This window comes from Leuciscus leuciscus, assembly GCF_965113295.1.
Source record: "Leuciscus leuciscus genome assembly, chromosome: 10".
Taxonomy (NCBI): Eukaryota; Metazoa; Chordata; class Actinopteri; order Cypriniformes; family Leuciscidae; genus Leuciscus; species Leuciscus leuciscus.
In genome coordinates, this window is record NC_138734.1 from 17286597 (window position 1) to 17301189 (window position 14593).

The following is a 14593-nucleotide window of genomic DNA, read 5'->3' on the forward strand; positions in this document are numbered from 1 at the left end:
GGTCAGCCAGCCCATGCAGGAATCTATCCCACTGCGCCTCCTCGTTCCAGTTACACTCCGCGGCGAGGGTACGGAACTCGATCGAGTAATCGGTAACCGATCGGCTTCCCTGGCGAAGATCAGCTAGTTGACGTGCAGCTTCTCTTCCGGCCACCGCTCGATCAAACACCCTCTTCATCTCAGCCGCGAGTGACTGGAACGAGGAACAGCATGGATCCTTATTTTCCCACACCGCCGTTCCCCACTGTGATGCACGTCCAGATAGTAGAGTGAGAACCAGAGCCACCTTGGATTCCTCTGAAGCGAAAGTCTGCGGTTGCAGAGCAAAAAACATGGAACACTTGGTTAGAAATGCTCTACACAGTTGTGGTTCCCCATTGTACCTCTCAGGCGCTGGTAATCTGGGTTCCGGTGGATGGTTATTCTGCGGCAGCGGGGGTGGCGTTGGCGGTGTGGGTGGCGCAGTGGGAGGCGTTAGATCTTGAATCCGCTGGGTGAGCTCGGACACCTGCGCTACCAAGGCTTGAACCGCGCGTCCGGTCAGGTTCAAGTTCTCCTCCTGCTGGTCCATCCTCGTTACACTTCGGGACAGAAATTCAGCCAGGTCAGAATCTCTTGCTGCATCCATAAGGTCAGATCGTTTTGTCACGCGTAAGGAAAACATAAGATGCAAGTGCAAGTAAAAGGTTTATTGAATGCACACGGAGACAGAGATATGAAGCACACAGTTCGAAGGTCCCTGGTAGTGCAGGAATGGCAGATGGGCAACCCGGATCCGTGGTGTGAACAGGTGAAATGAAATCCTGAATGACAAGTAGACGGCAACACCAACTGGGTTCGCAGAGTGAAGAGACGAAACAGGATCCTCGAAGACGACAGGCAGAACGAACTCAACAGGAACACCACACCGGGAATCAGGAACACCAACGAAGACTCACTACACGAGGGAAAATCCCACAACGATCTGACAAACACAAGACGAAAGACAATGAGCTTATAAAGAGATTGCTGATCAGAATCAGCTGGCGCTGATGATAATCAGCGGCTGATCAGCGACCACGCCCACACACACACACACACACACAACACAAACACAGCGCGAGAAAGAGTCAGTGAATTCATGAACCGTGACAATCGGGGGCTGAATGCAGAATAACACGTCTCTGCTTGGGTGAGCTCTTGTATAATAACTTTAAAGGGATAGTTCGCCCAAAAATGATATTTAGCCCATGATTTACTCACCCTCAAGCCGTTCGAGATGTATATGTCAATCTTTTTTCAGACGAACACATTTTCAGTTATTTTAGAAAATGTCTTAGATCTTTCAGTGGTTAGAATGTGAAGCAATGGGGTCCAGCTCGTTGAAGTCCGCAAATGAGCATGCATCCTTCACAAAAGTAATCCATCCGGCTCCAGGGGGATAAACGAAGGCCTTCCGAGGGTAATCCGTGCGGTTTTGTCGTAAAAATATACATATTTAAAACTTTATAAACGAAAATAACTGGCTTCCGGTCGCGGTCGACGCGCGTTCACGGAGATGGATGCTGGCATATGACGTAGGACGTAGCGTAGGAAGCGTCGTGACGTAGAACGAACGTAGAGTTTTGTTTTGCTCTGCTCTCTGGCTGCGCTGTCACGTTCGTACTACGTCACGACGCTTCTATCTCCATGAACGCGCGCCGACCGCCACCGGAAGCCAGTTATTTTCGTTTATAAAGTTTTAAATATGTATATTTTTACGACAAAACCGCACGGATTACCCTCGGAAGGCCTTCGTTTATCCCCCTGGAGCCAGATGGATTACTTTTGTGAAGGATGCATGCTCATTTGCGGACTTCAACGAGCTGGACCCCATTGCTTCACATTCTAACCACTGAAAGATCTAAGACATTTTCTAAAATAACTGAAAATGTGTTCGTCTGAAAAAAGATTGACATATACATCTCGAACGGCTTGAGGGTGAGTAAATCATGGCTTAAATATCATTTTTGGGCGAACTATCCCTTTAAGAGATAGAGATTTCTGGAAAGCCTTGTGCTCATTTTCACCTCGGGACGTACACCACCGGGTAGTCTGACAGTAAATCCGTTCTGAGTCGGTATTTTTCTGGTGTCTGTGGTTTATAATCTATCAAAAAATAGCTGTAAGGCCGTTCGGTTGCATCTTGATACGCTTCGATAAAAAATTTTGTATTACCCGGAAACATTTGACGACCCAAAATACCTATCTGTTGCTTATCGCGAGGATTTTTAAATATAATTAAATAATTTGTATTTAACCCGATTGTTCTGGTAGATTTACCCTGGAAAAACAGATTCTGTACCAGTAGTAAACAACTGATCTTCATATGATGAACTAGGCGCGTAAAAACGTTTTCGACCTCAGAATTAGATGCAGCTTGAATCATGACGTCATCCATAATCAGTATAGATGTTTTACCAGGCGGAAATAATGATTCATCATCCAATTTCTTTGGTATACCTTCAATGAATTTAATATCAAAAGCATGTAACATTTCATCATACATTGGCTGCCAGGATGTATACACATAGACAAAATTGTCAAACTTGACAGAGGACATTTTCTCTGAATTATACATTAGATTCTTCACAAAAAAAGTCTTCCCAGAACCACTTGGACCGGCAACGATTGCCGAGAACGGGTGTTGCAGTCTGCAGTCAAACACATCTGTTTCACACATTTTTAAATATATTACTAGAATCCGTAAGGCAGTGTTGTATAATCTCGTTGGAGTACCCGCTTATCATACACCACGGAATTTTTTTTCACATTTGACCTGTTGTGTAATGTGAATCTCCTCTTATATCGTATGATGGTGTTTGTTTTTGCGGAGAGGTGTAATCTGACACCTCTTTCGACATAACCTCGCACAAGATCGGTCAGACTCTGTAGCGTAACTATTTCAGCATTCTCTGCTGTTAACGTGATGCCTTTAGCTTTGAGACATGAACGACCATCGGATGTCTTAAATGCATAAGATTTAGGACCCGAGGAAACGAATTGGATTATATGCTGACCAGAATCTAACTCGCTCGTCAGCTGACCGAGATAAGATCCTGTCTCAGGAATCCAATCACCGGTTTTTGATACAAAAATCACGCTGTCTGTGTCGGCATAAATCACTCTCTCCCGTAATTTATCTAGAAGATTATACAACTCGAGTCGCCCATAACAAGTTATGAAAGCGCCTACCAGAAGATTTACATCACGCGTGGGAGATGGGTCTTGCGCTGCACTACTCGACTGAATCAAAGCCACTGAATCAGATACGAAAGAGAAATGACGTATTACGTGGGCGTGGTTAAAGAGACGCTGAGTGAACTCTTCGGGGTCTGCCAGGAGTTCACTGTGTCCAAGGTGAGATCTCAGACAAAACCTACCCCAAAGTGTATTCAAGATGAGCTTAGCAATGGATCTTTTTGCTGGATTTTTTATTATTTTAGACGGATCTAACTGGATCCCTTCTTTATCCAGGTAATCAGCTACGTAAGATTGTTTTTCTGTCTCTGTCACTACATCGGACGGATACCCTGACGCTTCCTGTTTCAGTTTAAGGAATGTTTTAACATATTCGGTGAATAATGTATCGGACGTGTCTGGGAAATGCCAGACTTCATGTATTTTGATTACGCAATACCCGTGTTGAATAGCTTTCTGGAGTTCAACGGTCACCCATGTGCCTGTAATACATCTCTCAGCCTCTGTATGACAGCATTGTGTATCCTGAATCTGATTCTCTGCACAAGTCTTACATAGAGGAAACATTAGCTTACCAGCGCACCTGTAAGGCAGTACTGGGTGATACAATCCACGCGGAGGAAGAACTTCCGCCTTTATGAGCCCGTAGTAGTTCTCTATCGCTTCAAAGTCCTTGAAAATAATTTTAGGATGACCTATAGGATACGTTTTAGTAGCCTGGACGAAAGGGTATAACGATGTGAAATCATAATAGTCGATTCTCTCATTTTCAGATGTTTTGTGATACAACTTGTACGCATTTGTTCTTCCGCCGTATAGAGCATCTCGAGCTCTCAGCCTCTCGTGTGTTTCGTAAGATGACATGAACCGCATGACATCAGGGTCTGTCTGTTTCAGCCCCTCCCATTCGCATTCCCACATAACAATAACGCGCAATCCATAAACTTTTCGCAGGGTTTCTAGTTTTGCATCCGACTGCCTTCTGAGATCACCAAAACACACTTTCGATAAAGGTTGAATTTCTTCTGCCTTAAATCTGCAGTCGTGGCCGTGAAAAAAGCACCCTAGGAATTCCAAGGCTATCTTTGTCCCATTATCATCCTCATAATAACCATCTAGGTGATATGGCCCCACCGCACGTTCGCCATAGTTCAGTGCATGTTCTATCTCCACGTTTTGACTCAATTTGACATACTCAAGCCATTGGATAGATACGTTTGAAAACGTCTTGTGTTGATTAATATAGGCGTGGCTGTGTGTTAGAGCCAGTGTGTCGCGCGAGAGAAAATTTGTTTTGAAAGTTTTCATACACACACCTGGCAATGTGATTGATTTGAACGGGTCGATGTTTGTGAAATTTATAAACTCGTCTCTGTAACATTTGCAGGCTTCTCGTAGAATAATTACATCATTCCTACAGTAAAAAGCGATCTCCTTTTTGAAGTCAAAGATATCATTCAATACATCTGCGTACCAAGTGTCAAATCTGACACGCTCGGCTTCACTCATTGTCTCATAACCGTAAAACTCTTTTGCAGGATAGGGACCGATATATTCTGCATTTTCTGGTTTATTGAAAAGGTGCGGAAAATAACCCTTCTCCTGTGTATCTAAGTTAAGGGCCTCGGGTATTTTAGCTAGTTTAAAGGGGATAAATTGCCATGAGTCGATGAAACGTTGTTTAAACACAGTATCATACATGTATAGAATTCTACACCCCTGCATAATAACTTTTGGAGTCAAGCCCTCCCCGACAAGATAATTAATCAGTAAATATCCATCAAAACCGGAGGAGTTATGTCCAATAAACGTGTATCCTGTATATTTTGGGCGTCTGAAGTGTTTAATCAAACTGGCCACACAATCTACCCCTCCAGCTTCAAACGTCTCACCTGTCTGTGTCATTGCACAAACATAATTTGCTACCCAGCTAACACAAATACGTGACTGTTACGTAACTGCAACGTAATCTGGTGACCAAACTTTCGTCGTGGCGACGTAACTAGTTACGTTGTGGCAACCGGAAAAGTGAAATTCCTGGATTCGTTGTCACGACGTAACTTTGTAACGTTGTCAGTTAGTAACGGCGACGTCGTGGCAACGTTGTGGATCGGCAGTCGTAATTGGTAACCAGTTGGTCATTTTAGTTTTTAATAATATGGGCGGACATGCAGTGGCTTAATTTAACTTGTCCTCATTGGCCCAAAACGATTTTAGAGACTTTTTCAACGACATATGAACGATACAGACTCAAAATTTGGTTAATTCAGTTCATTTACTATAGAACAAGACACAGACAGCAAAAACAGTATGCAAACAGGTTATACATTTAAATTAACAAGGTTTTCCCCAAAAGCTTGAACATCGAACTACTCCTACACGTCTTCATTTTGGTGGCCCTAATAACAAAGCAAGAATAAGAAAAGAAAAATGCTAGAAAAAGAACAGTTGAGTGTTTTCCCATTTAACATTTAAATACACAAAGCAATTAGCACTGAAAGATAGAATCTGTATAAGCAGACAGTTTTGTTTAAAAATCGCTCATATATTTTTCTAAACATTGTCACAAAGTTATGTTGTGGCAAGTGCTTTATTTCCTTTTAAAATAATTTGATAACTTCATGACATGTATCATATTCGATAAAACCTTAGTTTGAAATCATTTCTTTTTTACATTTAATAATACATATTATTTAGTTTTTCTTCTTCTGAAATCATGAATATGATGTACGATGATTTTTTTTTAAACTAGGAAACTAGGCCTATTTATGATTATTGCTGAAGGCAGCATTAAACCCCCAAATTGTCAGGTGACGGTGCAACTGTTCGAACAAATGAACTGACTAAGAAATCAATTTAAAATGGTGTCTTAATAATAAAAAAAATTAAAAAAACTATGCCATCATTTTAGGTTTGAAGCCTTTCATATAATTGTTTTTTATAAATATCAGTAGTTTTAAAGCTGTTGAGATAATTGAGAAACTTTTGTCCGGCCATTTGTATATTCTCAAATGTTATTATGAATTTACAAGGTAATAACAGTAAACATGATAATGCATCGTCCAGAGGAGCCTAACTGATCTCTTTGGCAGAGTGAAAAAGTTTGTAGAGCTCTCTCAAATACTGATAAAAACTGCCAATTTCAAGTATGGGTAGGTTGGTGGTACACTTTTCATGTCAGGTGGTACAATTACAATACATAATATTTTTGTTGTACCACCTGACATAAAAACTTAAATTAGTTTCAACACTTTAAAATGTAATTTATTTAACATCTAAAAAAAAATTAAACACATTGTCTTCAAGAGTGTTGATGTCATTAGAAGTCTTCCCAAGTGAGACTGGATCCAAACTGGAGCTGCTGTAATCTCTAGTAAAATATGCTGAGCATCCTGAGAGATAGAAACAAGGAGACAACAGGAGAAAGATTAGCATTGCTGCTGTTTCATATTATGTTAGGCAAAAGATGGTCATGTGCACTTTTTACTATTTCATCACATAGTGCAAGATTATGAGATGTGTTAAATGAATGCTTGGCTAAAGAGATGTGTCTTTAATCCAGATTTAAATTAGGATAGTGTTTCTGGGCCCCAAACATTATCAGGAAGGTTATTCTAGAGTTATTCCCTTACATTCTATTGAATTAATAGGACATCTTCTGATTTTAATGAGAAAACATGGCCTAACGAGTCAGCATTTTGATACTTGAATACAATACATTCTTACAATGCAAACGTCCTAAACATTTCTGAGTATTATCAATGTTGAAAACAGTTGTGCTGATTAATCTTTTTGTGTAAACCAATGTAACAGTTTAATCCATTTTCTTTTCTCTCTCTCCAGGATTCATTGTTAAATAGACCCAATATATAAAAAGTAGTTTACACTACTGTTCAAAAGTTTGGGTTCAATAGAGTAAAAACAAAACAAAAAAATCATATTTTATTCAGCAAGGATGCATTAAATTGACCAGAAGAGAGTAAAGTTCTCTTACGAGAGGTACTCTCGTACTGCGTAATATCTTACGCTAGGGGAAATCTCTTTTCCGCGAGATACTGAAGCCAAAAAATTATCCTTAATTTTGAAATAATGTAAAACGCGTTGCGGCAGCATGCAGACATAGGCGAGACAGCTCGCGCGCCTATTGGCTGCCCTGCGGCAACTGCAGCAGCCTATCGATAAGGCCCTATCGTGACGTCATCACCAATGGGGGCGCTTCGCGCCCCATACGTCACGTCCCGCCGAAACGGGCGTGGCCTGGGGCTATAAATATAGCATCGAAAGGCTAGCTTACCGATTTTTCATCTCTTCAGCGGAGCTCACGCATCGCTGGATCCAGAGAGAAGAAGCCGCGCCGTGGAAACAGCATTTCAGCGGGACGAGTTCGGTACCTGGAGTCGCTGGCCGCGCCGCCTTCAACCACCGTTCCCGCTACGCTATCCGGCGTTATATCCTTTCATTGCTTTGTGTGTGTTCGCCGCCGCGACTCACACTCCCTTTCTAAAAGAGCAGAGCGTCTTTTTCAAGATGTCTCGTCCATCCTGTGGCTCGTGCCGAGCCCCACTCAGCGACGGGGACCGCCATGTCATCTGCGTTTCCTGCCTGGGTGAAGGACATGCGGCTCTAGCGCTCGCTGACGGCGGATGCCCTCACTGCGAGCTTATGCCTATGGCGACTCTGAGGACTCGCATGGCAACTTTCCACGAGCCTGCACCCCCCGCTTCGACGCCGCGCCGTAAAAAGCGCCGTGCTCAGCGGATCCCTGAGCCTCCCACCGAGAAAAGCTCGCCGGTGCGCCTGCCAGCTTCGCCGTCTGCTTCTCTCGAGTCTCTCACTCCCGGACAGTGGCCGCCGCTGGCCGCCGCTTCCGCCGGAGATGACAAGGAAGAAGCGGCAGTTTTCGAGGAGGACAACTGCTCTATCCTGGCTTCGGACAGCGAGGATTGGGCGAGCTCTGTGGACCTCGCCCCTTCTTCTGCCCGCGAGTCGTCAGGAAAACGGGCCAGCATTGAAGCTGAGCTGATGCGTCTGCTCACACAGGCCACAGAGAGCCTCGGCCTCGAGTGGTCCGCGCCCGCCGAGCCTACACGCAACCGTCTGGACGGCTGTTTTCTGCAAGGGGACCGCGTTTCCACGCCCTCAAGACCCGCCCCGTTTCTTCCTGAGCTTCATGAAGAACTGGCAAAGTCTTGGAGCGCCCCTTTTTCAGCCAGGCTACGTTCCTCTGCTTCGGCGGCATTCTCCGTGGTGGACGGTGCCAAAGACAGAGGATACCTCGCTCTCCCTCTAGTGGAGGAGGCGGTAGCAGCCCATCTTTGCCCGCCCTCTGCTGGACGGCGGACTAAGACGGCGCTACCTTCAAAAGCCTGCCGCGCTACTTCCACCCTGCACAGTCGCGCTTACACCGCCGCTGGGCAGGCTGCATCAGCGCTACACACTATGGCCACTCTCCAGATCTTCCAAGCTAACCTTCTCCGAAAGCTGGACGAGGAAGGCACGGAAGCAATCAACGTGGCGGATTTAAGGAGCGCTACGGACCTCGCACTCCGCGCTACGAAATCCGCTGCACAGGCCATAGGGCGGAACATGGCCTCTCTCACCGTTGCTGAGAGACACCTCTGGCTGACGCTTTCAGAAATGCCGGACTCGGAGCGCTCTGTGTTCCTCGACGCCCCCGTTTCTGCTACTGGCCTCTTTGGATCGTCCGTCAAAGATTTCGCGGACAGATTCGCTGAGGTACAAAAGACGTCGCAGGCCATGAAGCACTTTTTGCCAAAGCGCTCTAGCTCCGCATCAGGCCGCTCTAAACAGCCGTCTGCTCGCAGCTCGCAGCCACCGCCCCCCGCCGCCGCTTCACAGCGTCGACAGGCCCGGGACCAGAGACCACGCTCTCGCTCTGCCGGCCGCCGCCCCCCACAGCGTGGGACTCGGCCGAAGGTTGAGATGAAGCCCGAGGCCTCAAAGTCTTCCTAGCCAGCTTAGGAAAACGACGGTGTTCAAGCCCCGCTGCGGCCGGGTTTCCACCAAAACTTCCCGCTCATCCAGTTCCATTACATGCGACTGTTCCAGTGTACTCTGCAGTAAACAAGTCGGTTGCATTACCCGCTTGCCTGTACACAAACGCCGTTTTCACGGCGACCCAGATAAATCCTGTAAAGAGCGTATTTTCTGGTATTCCGGCCACGGCCGACGGTGTTATGAGTGTAGTAAAAATGCCCACTGCCCAGTGCCCATTCCTACACACAGACACAGCCCGCCCCACAGGGCTCGCGCACATAAAATCGACTCATGTCGATTGCGCACAGAATGTAGTGAACGTGCCCACGTCCCAGTGCCCACAAACACTACACGCTGCATGTCTCTTGGTTTCTGTAAAAACGAAACCAACACACATACAACCGACTCAGGTCGATGGTGTTTTCAGTGCAAATGTGCCCGCTGTCCTGCGCCCACATTCACTCACAGACATGACGAATCCCTCGGTTTCCCCCACGCTCGCCGTCTCTCAGCTACCTGCCGTGAGAGAGCCGAGCGCGGGCGAACCGCCCGCTGTGATCAAAACACTCCCCGCCTCGAGCGCTGCAAATGCGGTGTCTATAATACAGCATACCGAAGCTCCCCGGTCGCCACTATGTCACGACCAGAGCTCCAATCTCATTCAACCCTTAGCAAAACGCAGGTTCAGAATGCTCACAACCAAGAAAATCCTCGCGCAAATTCGCCACGGGGACTGGTTTGTGTCAATAGATCTGAAAGACGCGTATTTCCAAATACAAATAGCGTCACGTCACAGGCGATTTTTGAGATTCGCCTTCGAGGGCCAGGCTTATCAATACACAGTCCTACCGTTTGGCCTGTCCCTAGCACCCCGTACATTCACGAAGTGCATGGACGCAGCCCTCGCTCCCCTGAAACTTCGGGGAATGCGAGTTTTGAACTACTTGGACGATTGGCTGGTTCTAGCTCAGTCACATACGGAGCTCATAGAACACAGAACCATTTTACTCGAACATCTCGAGAATCTGGGTCTCAAAGTCAACTGGGCGAAAAGTTCACTGTCTCCCAGTCAGAGAATATCTTTCCTGGGCACAGAACTGGACTCACTGTCAATGACAGCTCAAATATCGCTACAGCGCAGATTGACTATTCAGCGCATGACAGAAACCTTCCGCCGCGGCACTATAGTCCCGCTAAAGAAGTTTCAAAGGATGCTCGGTCTCATGGCAGCAGCATCCACAGTTCTCCAGCTGGGTCTGCTTCGCATGCGCCCACTGCAGTTCTGGCTACAAGCGCAAGTACCGCGTCGAGCATGGACTTCAGGTCTCTTTCGTCTCAAGGTCGATCAGGAATGCGTCTCAGCACTGATACCCTGGAGAGCGACCGACTGGTACCAGTCAGGTGTAAGCCTGGGGACTTCCTCGAGTGTGAAGGTGGTGTCCACGGACGCCTCCACCTCGGGATGGGGAGCACTGCTCGAGGGCAGACCGTTTTTTGGCCAGTGGTCAGAACGGGAAAAGCTTCTGCACATAAACTGCCTGGAAATGATGGCAGTCGACAACGCGCTGAGGCGCTTTCGTCCCCAAATAGCAGGACACCACGTCTTGGTCCGCTCGGACAACATGTCAGTGGTAGCCTACATAAATCGCCAGGGAGGCATCACATCCCGAAACCTATACAGGTTAGCGAAACGCCTCCTGGTATGGGCTCAGCACAATTTGCGCTCGCTCAGAGCAGCGCATGTGCCTGGCCACCTGAATGTGGGACCAGACAGACTGTCCAGGAACAATGTTCCAGCAGGAGAATGGTCACTGCATCCGCAGACAGTCCAACTGCTGTGGCAGACATTCGGCAGAGCAAAGATAGACCTGTTTGCGTCTCAAGAAAACGCTCACTGCCCGGAATTTTTCTCAAAGAGCAGGGATGCGCTGGCCCACGTCTGGCCCCGCTGCCCGCTCTATGCCTTTCCCCCCATCACGCTCCTACCTCAGGTATTAGAGCGGATCAGGGAAAGCAGATGCTCAGTGTTACTGGTTGCTCCGTTCTGGAAGAACCAGGCTTGGTTCCCAGTTCTTATGCAGCTGACGAGCACTGCCCCATGGCCAATACCAGTGAGGAGGGACCTCCTCTCTCAAGCCAGGGGCTCGATCTGGCATCCTCGCCCGGAGCTTTGGTCCCTACATGCGTGGGCCATCAACGGGTACCCTCTGATATCCCAGAGGGAGTGTTAAACACGATCATGCAGGCTAGAGCTCCCTCTACGAGACGGCTCTATTCCTCAAAATGGTCAGTGTTCTCCAGCTGGTGCACAGCACGCGGCTTTTCACCCCTGGACTGTGGAGTGACGGAGGTTCTCTCCTTCCTACAAGAGCTACTGGATGAAGGCAGAGCCCCATCCACGCTCAAAGTCTATGTGGCGGCTATAACAGCGTTTTCCAAACCAACGCTTGGTCAGTCACTAGGAAGGAACGATCTGGTCATTCGGTTCCTTAGAGGAGCTAAGAGGTTAAATCCTCCCAGACCTCCCTCAGTCCCCATATGGGACCTTTCTACGGTCTTGGAGGCCATGAAGGGTGCCCCATTTGAGCCTATCCAGTCAGTAGATATCAAACACTTGTCTTTCAAAACGGTGTTTCTTCTGGCTCTCGCTTCAGTGAAGCGCATAGGGGACTTACAAGCGCTCTCAGTGAGCGCGACGTGTATGGAGTTTGGGCCAAATGACTCGAAAGTCATACTCAAACCAAGGCACGGGTACGTCCCTAAATCCCTCAATACACCGTTCAGGGCCCAGGTAATTTCCCTGTCTGCCCTGCCGGTCTCTAACGAGGAGAAGGACGCCAGCTTCCTTTGCCCAGTCAGGGCGCTAAGGGCTTATGTGTCCCGCACGTCTGTTTTCAGACAGACGGAGCAGCTCTTTGTTTCACTCTACGGACGTTCTAAGGGACTCGCCGTTTCGAAACAGAGCCTATCCAGATGGATAGTCGATGCTATAGCGCTGGCTTACACCTCTAAGGGCTTGCAGTGCCCATTGGGTGTCAGAGCGCACTCCACGAGAGGCGTGGCCTCGTCGTGGGCTTGGTCTAGTGGGATTGCCTTGCAAGATATCTGTATGGCGGCAGGCTGGGCCTCCCCGTCTACATTTATAAGGTTTTATAACCTAGAGGTTCCCGCTCTGCAAGCTAAGCTGCTTTCAGTCTAGAAATCGGTACTGTCTGCCCCGAGTACGTCCGGCCCAGAATACCAAAATAGCGCGAGCAACGCTCGTTTAGATCGCGCAGCTCTATGGGCAATGTGTAAGACCCACTATATTCATCAGTCCAGGCCGGGGTCGCCCTGACTGAGTAAATACCATCACTATAACTGTTCTTATAGGATGCTGCATTACAGGAATGATGCTATTCTAGCCACTCTTCCTGGGCTCTCTGTGAGTCACTTATGATCCTGTACTACATGAGCCCGGGCACCTGCCCTTGGGACTTTGGTGCTGGATCATAGCATGCACGGCGTTTTACACTGTTTCCCCTAGCGTAAGATATTACGCAGTACGAGAGTACCTCTCGTAAGAGAACGTACTCGGTTACTAACGTAACCTCGGTTCTCTCTAGAGAGGAAACGAGTACTGCGTATCTTGCCGTGCCTGCGCACGCTCCGGTTCGCTCCGGCGATGAAAAACCGGTAAGCTAGCCTTTCGATGCTATATTTATAGCCCCAGGCCACGCCCGTTTCGGCGGGACGTGACGTATGGGGCGCGAAGCGCCCCCATTGGTGATGACGTCACGATAGGGCCTTATCGATAGGCTGCTGCAGTTGCCGCAGGGCAGCCAATAGGCGCGCGAGCTGTCTCGCCTATGTCTGCATGCTGCCGCAACGCGTTTTACATTATTTCAAAATTAAGGATAATTTTTTGGCTTCAGTATCTCGCGGAAAAGAGATTTCCCCTAGCGTAAGATATTACGCAGTACTCGTTTCCTCTCTAGAGAGAACCGAGGTTACGTTAGTAACCGAGTACGATTTCTGTTTCAAATAAATGCTGTTTTTTTTCTTTCATTCATCAAATAACCCTGAAAAACAAAAATATGAAGCAGCACTGCTGTTTTCAAGACTGATAATAATCATAAATGTTTCATCTATGGTTTTAGTTTTACTTATTCAATTATTCATATTACTCATACAGTGTCACTTACTTTTGGATGTCAAAACTTTCTTAAAATAAATGAAACAAATAAATGTAAATATGAGAATTTAAAAAATAAGAAAATAACAGATGCATGGTGATATACAGTAGGTGCCAAAATATTGTGAGAAAATGGATATGCAGTTATTTAATGAGCTTCCTCACATCACCTGTTTCCCACTTCTCTGGCAGCAGCTTTCTTCAGAAATGTTGAAGTCGTGGAGCTTCCCCTGTTGTAGAAGGATTATTTTATTGCTGCTGAAATCACAGAACTATTTTTATCAATTTGTGTTAAACATTGAGCTAGTTTCAGCCAATTTTCACACTCCATGTAAGTGACGTCGTCGAGTAAGTTACGTTTATGTTAAATAAATACGTTTGTTAAATAAATTAGCTCACTTCCAAACTAAATTGTTTTTTTTACAAAACTATCAAAACCTATCATCTACCCATAAGATGTGATTAAAAGCCTAAACGTTCATATCAAAAGCTCAGGCTATGAAGTTAGCATAACGTTAACGTTACCTCTTCTGAAAACGGTTGAGATGCTAACTTTTTCCGAAGACACTAAACCATTTATATAAAGCAAATATTCAACAGAAGCGCGTCAATTACAAGTAAGAGAAGTGTCAAGAACAGTTGTGTGTATTATTTGTGTGATTTTAGAGACTAAACTCACCTGAAAACAGTGAAAACAACAGCGAGAGAGGGAGTTCAGCTGCTTTGTCAGTTGCAGTCAGTGGGGCGGTCTGTCGGTTTCCATGGCAACTCATCTCCGCTCCAGTGTTTGAGGGCGACTCGAAGGTTCACGCGCACGGCGCACGCCCATTAAACGTCAAAGCCACGCAACATTTACAACCATAAACATCTAACCTTAATTATTTGAATAAAATGAACGTCTTTCAAACTTACGGAATACTAAACAAACAATTGAAACAAATAAAATATTTCATAGAAATGCAGTCTGATAAGATGGTAATGAAATTACGGGCCCGTGACGTTGTAGTTACGTTGCCAGTAAGTCATGAAATTACCAAGTTATTACGAATAGAGTACGTATCAGGGACGTTGTTGGTCATCTTATAACCTTAGGAGGACGTACTGACGACGTTGTGGGTTGGTAATATGATGGTAATGAAATTCCGAGCATGCGACGTTGTAGTTACGTTGTCAGTTAGTAAGGTCATGACGTGACCAAAAAGT

At 46.4% G+C, this 14593-nt stretch overlaps 1 long non-coding RNA gene across 1 annotated transcript; it reads right to left on the reverse strand.

The window, feature by feature from the left end:
- Positions 1-6104: 6104 nt before the first annotated feature.
- Positions 6105-13791, reverse strand: LOC309508659. Its single transcript, XR_014209649.1, has 2 exons — positions 13561-13791; positions 6105-6611 (listed from the first exon to the last, which is right to left on the reverse strand). It is a non-coding gene; the product is annotated as an uncharacterized lncRNA (long non-coding RNA).
- Positions 13792-14593: the final 802 nt, after the last annotated feature.